At 34.9% G+C, this 8998-nt stretch overlaps 1 non-coding gene across 1 annotated transcript; it reads left to right on the plus strand.

Annotated features, from left to right (window-relative positions):
- Positions 1–5841: 5841 nt before the first annotated feature.
- On the plus strand, positions 5842–5948 carry LOC129321140 (small nucleolar RNA R71). The gene has a single exon (XR_008595929.1). It is a non-coding gene; the product is annotated as a small nucleolar RNA R71 (small nucleolar RNA).
- The last annotated feature ends 3050 nt before the right edge of the window (positions 5949–8998 follow it).

An 8998-nucleotide genomic window follows, 5' to 3' on the forward strand; every position in this document is an offset into this window, starting at 1 on the left:
AATGTGAGATTAGGGTTCTGAGTGGTGAAGTGTTATATTAACTCATTGGGATATTATATAAATAGATATGAGTAGAAGAGTGAAATCTCAAAGCAGAGCATGTGAGCATGTAAGGATTTCCCTCACTATGCCACTCGCCGTGGCAGGGAATAGATGCACCATGGTGCATAGAGTAGAAATCAGATTAATAGAGATGTGTCCAGCTTGTGAAACAGAAGGGAGAAACATGGGAGGAGAGGTCTAGAGTAGAGAAGAGCAGAGGGTATGCTAGGGCAAGCTAAATTAGGAGAAAGGACAATGTTTCCAACTTGTTACTTATTAGGTAAGTCACGTACTGCCTTAACCTCCGAACCTACCATATTTTGTCTTAGTTCTAACCAGTGAGAAATTGAATTCAGGAGTTTTAAAGAGTTGATTTCTTACCCTATAGTAATAAAAAGGTTCTTTGGAACTAAACTAGTGCTTTATGACTGGTTTAAGTCGAAACGAAAAAGTTTTGAAGCTATAGGCAAGAATTGCCCTAATCTAGAGAAAGAATAGTAAGAGAAAATGGCTAGAAATGTTAAAGCTTGAAATGAGGGGTGATCAATAGTAATGTGCATAATCAAGTATGAAATGTGGATTTGATAATGATTAAGTGTTTATATGTGATAATTGGCACTTTTGGTCAATAGAGGAATTGACTTTGAATGCTAATTATGTAGATTCTAGTGTGTGGTACACAAGTTATGAGAGAAGAGCTTAAATAAGGTTGAAGTTACACGGGTAACCCTTTCTATCGAGCAGAAGGGTTGAGGTAACCATATAGTTTGTTATGTTTATTAACTGTTATAACTGTGTAGAAGTAAATATCAGATGATAAATTATGAATTTATGAGTTGTATGCATGATTGTTACTGAAATGGTTTTTAGCATGACCTTTGCATTGTGAAATGAATTTAAAAAGTTATTGATTTTAATGGATATATATATATATGATACAGAAGTATATATTTTGTGGAAATGTGTATAAGTAGTGGAAATTGTGAAAGAGCATGATCACAGGGGGTAGGAGTTCACCCGAGATATGTGGGGACGTGTGTGTGTGGAGATAGGTGAGTGAAAAATCTATATGGTCGAGTTGGCACCATAGGACATTTGATGCAGCATCATACAGGTTGTTGCTATGGGTAATTCGGTATAGCATATTATGAGACTGTTACCATGAGACATCTAGGTAGTCTGGAAGCTCCCTAGTACCTGTTAGGGTGTGGTTAGGAGTCAATGATACCTTTATCACAAGTGTGTGAAGAGGGAAACCATAGTTCATAGGTGGTTAGATTACCTTTGGCCGGGTGTTTCTACCACCAAAAGTGAGCTCGAGTCAATAAGTGGTTGATCTAGGAGAGCCTATGGTTTCATGTTGGGGAGCTTTAGAGGATCAATGGATAGTTGATCATGCTAAGGTGTAAAAGTATTTGGAATGTAATTTATATGCGAAAATGATGATTTAGTTACAATATTATATATATATATATGCTATAAAATAATTTCATTTACTTTGGCATAGTTATTTCTGGTAATAGACATTTAATGAACTATATATGGTTACCGAGATTTTTATCTCACCCATGGTTATTTATATTTTCAGGTTCTAGTACTAGTGGTTCGAAAGGGAAAGACATTAGCTAAGTTGAGATAGCTCACTAGGCCTTTGTAAGAATTTTATGTAATGAAATTGTTGTTAGTAGTTGTAGATATGTGTAACTTGCCATAGGATTCAAATATGTGCATATTATAGTATTTTGTGATTTTGATCTCCCTAACCCTTGTATTTGTACGAATAATGAAATGATTGGTTGGGCTAGTGGATGAATGTATTTGTGTGTGAATACGAGATGTGTGGAGATTATATATGATGTTTTGGCCATGTAAAAGAATATACAAATGAAATTTTGATTTTGGCTCAAAGTGTAAAATGGGCAATTTATAAGCCAAATGTGTGTATGTGTGGTATATTATGCATATGTTGGTCAATTAGGTATGTATTATCCATTTCGACTAGGTCAAAGCTAAAAAAGTTGCTAACGACAATTGATTTTGAATTGAGACACTTAAATGGCAAAATTTTGGTTCAACCATCTTAATCGGACATTGTATGTGGAAATGGCACGCATCTGAATTTCGTATCAGAAACTAACATTTGACAGCAAATTCATGTGCGTGCACCATGGCGCATGTACCCATATAACATCCTCAATTTTAAATCCAGATTAATTAAGTTTAAATAGACTAATTAAGTATATCTATGAGATGTGTGGACAGAGAGGCCTAACGGGCGTGTTTGGTCTCAATTTTAGTTTTAAACATGGGTCCAAAGGAGAACGAGTCACCTAAGAATGAAAGAGGAAGAATTTCTGAAGGGAGTGATTTTGTACCTCACACTACAGCTTGTGGTTGGTCCGCCACGATGCATGCGTGACAACATTCCTAGAAAAGGCTCTCTGTGCCATACGCCGCGACGTATTGTACGTCTGTCATAGCGCATAGTTAGAATTTTATAGTATTGAGTCTCGAATCTGAAGTTAAAAAGAAGAGAAAAACAAAAGCAACTAAGAGAGTGATGAAAGAGCTAAACTAAAGCTTGAGGAAACTGATTATTGAGAGTAAATTAGAGCTCATAAATACTAAAGGTAAGCTTCCTTCCTTAAATCTTCCTTTCTTCTTCCATTTTCTTGATGGTAAAAGTTAGGGTTTAATTGTTAATAGTGATTTCTGATCCATAGAAGTTATGGGTCCGAACTCATTGACTTAAATAGAGTTAATAGGAGTAGATTGAACTAAGTAAACTTGGTATTAATGGTTTTATGATGATTGGTGGTTGGAGGACTAAATGCCTGAAATTCCCATAAATTTAGTAGTTGGGAATAATGTGTTTTCATTAATGCCCATTTAAGAGCTTAATATCATTAATGAGAGTTAAAGAAAGCTAAAAAGCCTTATAGGTACTTTTACATGAGTCAAGAATAAATCTTGAGTATTAAGAAATGATCAAATGTTAGTGGAAAATAGCTCAAAAATGGATATTGATGTTTTTCATGGTAATTGCTTATAGTGTAACTACCATTTGCACCATTCAAGCTTCTTGAAAGCTTGAAGAGTGAAACCTTTGACCTCTCAAAGGTTTGAGGTAACCAGAGAAATTCTATCTTATGCTTGTGTGTGTTTATTAGTTTATTGATTTATGATATATCATTGAAATGTGTAAAATAAAAAGAAATACAAGTATGGCTTGATTTGTTAGGAAATCTACTAGATCTAATTTATGAGTTTTATGCCTTGTGATGTAAAATTTCCATGAGAACAATGGTGATGGATTTTCATATTAATGTTTATTGGGAGTTCAATGATTTTACAAATTGAGAAGTAACATGAATCTTTGTGTAAGAGAAGTTCGATGATGTTTTAAAATAGTGGAGTTTAATGATTTTAAAAGTATGAAGTATAATGATTGTAAAGTTAGAGTTCAACAACTTATTTGTTTTGAAGTTCCATGAAATGTGATTGAGAAGTTTAATGATTGTGTAATGATGAAGTTCAATGAAAATTTATATGTGAAGTTCTATGAACTGTATATGTGTGAGTTATGGCATGAATGTGCATGACATAATCTTGAGAAGCAGGAGTTCGCCTAGAAAATGGAGTAAATGATAAAATCCACGTGGTAGGGCCCATCTATGTGATGGTTTGCCTTGATTCTATCTATATTATTTTACTTGTTCAATAAGGGACTATCCCACTAGTTCAATGAGGAACTCAAACCTAGCTAATTATCCACCAGTTCAATAAGGAGGCTAGTTTAGGGTTTATGACACCCTATGGTGTGAGAAATGGGAGAAACTGTGATCCATAAGTGAGTTGGGTGTGCCTTGGTCGAGTAATCCCCTCACAAGTGTTTAGGCTAGGGAAGTCAAGGAATATAGACTATCTCATTGAGTTATAACCTACAATTTTATGTCAGAGGAATAAGGAGGATATAAGGGAGGTATGATCATGCATATAGTGAGTAAAGTCACTTGATGTCTAGAATGAGTCCCTAATGATGACATCTTGAGTTGAGTCTTAATTTCTGCTAATAAGTTTGTTAATGATTTTGTGTGACCAATTCTCTTTATATAAAAAGTGTTAAAAGTATTGTTTCCTAAGTAGATGTTATTATGTGAGCTGAATTATGAATATCTAATTTCAATTGCTACATATGTGTTAAAGTATTAATATTAAATGGCACTTACATTTAAACTAATTGATATGCATTAGTATGGGTTAGTCGGACCTTAGTTACTGAGTAATTGTACTCATCTCATTATCTTCAATATTACAGAGAATAACTCAAGAGGTGTGGATAAAGGAAAACACCCAGAGGCTTAGGATCGCAATCCCTTTGTAATAGGCCTCCTTATTTTGGGTAAACTTATGTGTATGTTAATTTCAATTGCCAACTAGGATTTCTCTTTTATTACTTACATTATGTGAAATGTAAATTGTAATGGTATTTTAGGCTTTAAGGAGAGAGTTGATTATTATGTGTTATGGTGATAGGGCCAAAATACTAATGCAAGTAAGGGTAGAGAATATTATGCAATAATTTAGGAGAACTTGATGAAAAATTATGGTAAACTCCCCCTTTCTATATTTTTAAGTTTAAGGGGTTGAGTAGTGGGAATTTAATCTGAAATATTCCTTGTGTTATGGTGCATTGCACGAGTTGATCTTGATGATTTGTATGTGGTCATATTGGTGTTGGTGGCTATTGGTCCTTAGTATTTGGTTTGGACACTTGAAATTGTGAAATTTATTTTTTAAAGAGGGCTTCTCGGCCTTCCCTTGTCTTTTGTCTTCTTGCACTCTTTCTCCCAACTCCTTGCCACTCCTCAATGTGATAGCATTAAGATTAGCTTGAGGATTAGCAATAGTGTTGGATGGTAATGTAGAGACTTGAGCATTGGCTGTACTTAATTGGTTAGCAAGCATATTCATTTGAGAAGTAAGGGCATCAATTTTAGAGTTCATGTTCTCACACTTGTTACCCATACTCTCTACCTTGTTCCCTAAGCCATCATACATGTTTTTATACAAAGAGTTCATTTCAATCAACTGCTTACGTAACACATTCACATCATTAGAAGAGTTCGAATTAGAAGAACTCTCAATTGGAACAGCCTCCTATCACTATAAGAATTAGAAGAAGGTGCAAGAGAATTACCACTTGGATTGTAGCTTTGAGAAGAGCTACCTTGAGACAAATGAGGTGGAGGGTCACGGCCAAAGGTGTTTTGATAGGATCCTCTTTGTTGATTGTCTTGTAAAGCCACATTTGGATTTGAATAGGAGAAATTAGGATGGTCTCTCCATGAAGGGTTGTAAGTATTAGAATAAGCTCCTTGCCCTTGCCTCCCACCATAGGATTGTTTTCCATTGTAGATAGCATTTACTTGTTCAAACTTAATAGGACAATTGCTTTCTACATGCATAGGTGAGTCACAAAAAGTACAAGAATAAGGGACAGGTGCTTGAGAAGTACTTACATTGCTCACTTGAGATATTTGTGGAGCCAACATTCTCCCAATCTTGGCAGCTAGCAAGTCCACATATGAATCATTAAGAACTGAGGAATCTACCATATTCACATTTCTCTTTTCCCTTACAGAGTATTGAGCACCACTTGAAGCCATCTTGTCAATTAGTTCCCAAGCCTTTAAGGAAGTGAGGTCAATCAAGCATCCACCACTAGCGGCATCAATGTTAACTTTATCTCTTGGAATCAAGCCCTCATAGAAATATTGGACTAAATTCTCACTAGAAATTTGATGGTGCGGGCATTTAGCCAAAAGGCCTTGGAATCTAGTCCAATACTCATAGAGACTCTCATCCTCTCCTTGTTGGACCCCATAGATTTGCTTTCTCAAATTGGTGACCTTGGAATTTGGAAAGAATTTATCTAAGAAGAGTCTTCTTAGCTCGGCCCATGTGCTCACTTTCACATAAGAAGGGTAGTTGAAATACCATTCCTTTGCTAAACCTTCAAGAGAAAATACAAAAGCCTTAGCTTGAACATCATCAACATTTACATGCATAGGCTTCATAGTATCACAAACCAATAGGAAAGTATGTAAAAACCTATGACAATCCTCTCCTGGTAACCCATGAAATTTAGGCAATGCATTAATCAAGGAGGATTTAATTTCAAATTGAACATTAGTAGGAGGAACATATAAGCCATAAGGATTATCATGCCAATTAGGTTGAGTTAATTGCCTAATGCTCCTCTCCTCTCTAGGGTTATGCAAGCCTTCAAATTCATTATTAACATGGCCATCATCATGCAAATTCTCATTCCCATTCCCATGGCCCTCATTATGCACATGCTCATGTCCTAAGATACCTTCCATTGTTGAATTACAAACCAAATGAGAATCAAGAATAGGTTGTGATCTTCTCAATCTAGAAATAGTTCTTTCAATTTCTGGATCTAATTCAACAAAAGAGGTATGTTTTCTTTGGGTCATGCACTAATCAAGCTCAAGAAAATTAAGAACAAAGAACAAACTAAACTAAAATGCAAATCAACATGAAACAATTCAAAACACACAAAAGCAAGAGAAATAATTTTTTTTTTTATTTTTTTTATTAAACTCAATAGCAACAAAATGAAAAAAAAATAACACCAAACAAGTAGAAAGAGAGTTAGAAATGCTCAATCAAGAAGCTTTGGCAATTCTGGAATTCGCACAGTAGGCTCTCTGGAGACAGTGAACTTGTGAATTTTCTATCAGCAAATCCACATGATAAATTCCCCTGAAACTTTTATGAGAAACACAAGAGATATACAGGAAAATTATATAAAACTTTTAGATTAAAAATCCTTCCCAATCGTTCCCAGAATTTTTCACAAGTTGGTCCTCAAGTCTGGAGAAACAGGATTTCGTCCAGAAGACCTTTAGAGATTCTAACAAACTTTCAAATAGGAAAATTGAAAAATTGAAGAAAATCCTAAACACAAGAAACAAAGATAAGACAGAGATAAGAAAAATGAAACTGGAATCAATCAATTTGAACGCACAAAGAGGAAGATATGCTAACTCAAAGTTGAAACAGGGTTTTGGGAATCCTCTGTAATGGCTCCCTGGACCTTGTTAGATTGTAAAATTTCCACAGGACACTTCCCACGTCCAAAATTGACCAAACCAATTTTAAAGTGAAGCTAGGATATAGAGCTTTCAATGAAATAAATTCCACATTCAAATTCCCTCAGCCTCATTCCCAGTTAATTTTTAAATTTCAGACAGAGACACTAGAAACAAAGTATTTTCAGCTCTACACTAAACCAACAAAATTGCATTAATTTTTTTTTCTTTTTCAAAACAGAATAAAAAAACTCAAAACACACAAAAAACACTAAACAAAAACACAAAAAAAGATTTTATAATTTTTCAAAAAATTTTCCAAGAACACTAAAAATGTAAATTAAGTACTAAACAACCTTAGAATTAAACTTAAACTTAAACCATTCCCCGCAATGACGCCAAAATTTTGATAGGAAATTAGTCGCTTATCCTCAAAATTACACTAAAGCTAACCCTAATGCAATATAGGGCCAACCCTAGGTCATCTCCTAAGGAATGGTTTTAAGTCTAATTGAAAGTTATCTAGTGAAATAAATCAACCAAAGTTCGTAGGAATTTAGTTACCTAGCTAATTATCTAAACTAATTACCTAATGTGCAAGTAATTAAAATGCTAGTGAAAGTGAGTGAAATGAACTTCCCTTTTTACAATAATGGAACCCTAGAGATTAGTTGATTTTAGACTCATTATCTTCTCATGATTAGGCTAAGTTTAGCTTCCCTTCCCTCTTGACTAAAGCTGTCATGACTTAAGAAAATTATCCTAAGCCAATTAACCTAATTAGCTAACCTCCCTAGGTCTTAGATTAAAGTCCCTAGTTCAATTAACCAATTGGTGAAGAATTAGCCAAGTGATTCACTCAAAATCCTCTCTCAACAGCCATGGTCAAACACATAAATTGAGCAACCACAAGATTATGTCAAGCTACTCAACAACACAAGCATTAACACCACAAGATTATGCAATATTAACACAAGAAATTCACTAATTGAAAAACACAAGATTATGTGCCAAACAAAGAGTGGCAAAATTCAGTCATGGCTGTCCAAGGGAGAAATAAAATGAAACAATCCTCTCTCTTTACATCAACATCAAATTCAAATTAGAATTTATAAGCTAAGATGATTAAACCCTCTAACCATCTAGTAAAAAGAGAAGAGGATAGGAAACAAAAGAACTTAGCCAATTTGAAGCTCAAGACTCATCCTCCATCTTCATCTCTCTAGGATTCCACAAAGAAACTTAGCCAATCTTCACCTTCAAGAACCCTAGTGATTGCTTGTGAAGGCCAAACTCCATAGCTCTTGAATGATGGAAATGAGCTTCAATCCTTGTGAAAACGGAAAGGATGGAACGAAAATGAAGAGAGGAGAAGAATGGTATGAGTTTTGTGGAGGTTTGGTGGCTGAAAATGGAGGTTAGGGTACTGGAAAATAAAGAACAAAAGAGAGAAAATGAAGAACACTATGAACAAGAGAGAGAGAATGTGGAAGATGAATGAGATATGTGTTGGATCCCATTTGGGGCTTAAAATGGCGTGCTTCTTGGTGTCTCCTATCAGCTGAAGCTTAATTAAAATAAGGAAAAAGAAATTAAAATGTAAATGGGAGCCTTGTCACACTTGCAAGGTGGCAACTTCCTATTGGTTTGTAGATGATTCCAATGTGTGCCTAATTTTCCATGTGTCATCCACATCATTTTAGCTGATTTAATCCCTCAAAATAATCATAATTCATGTGCAAACCATCAGCCATTGATCTCAAGGAGTGTTGACCTCAATTGCCCAATTGATGCACAAGTCACATGCCACCTATGTCACAAAATCACATAATTCA

The sequence above is a fragment of the Prosopis cineraria genome, unplaced genomic scaffold, assembly GCF_029017545.1.
Source record: "Prosopis cineraria cultivar Desert tree isolate PC_DT_omini unplaced genomic scaffold, ASM2901754v1 PC9, whole genome shotgun sequence".
NCBI lineage: Eukaryota > Viridiplantae > Streptophyta > Magnoliopsida > Fabales > Fabaceae > Prosopis > Prosopis cineraria.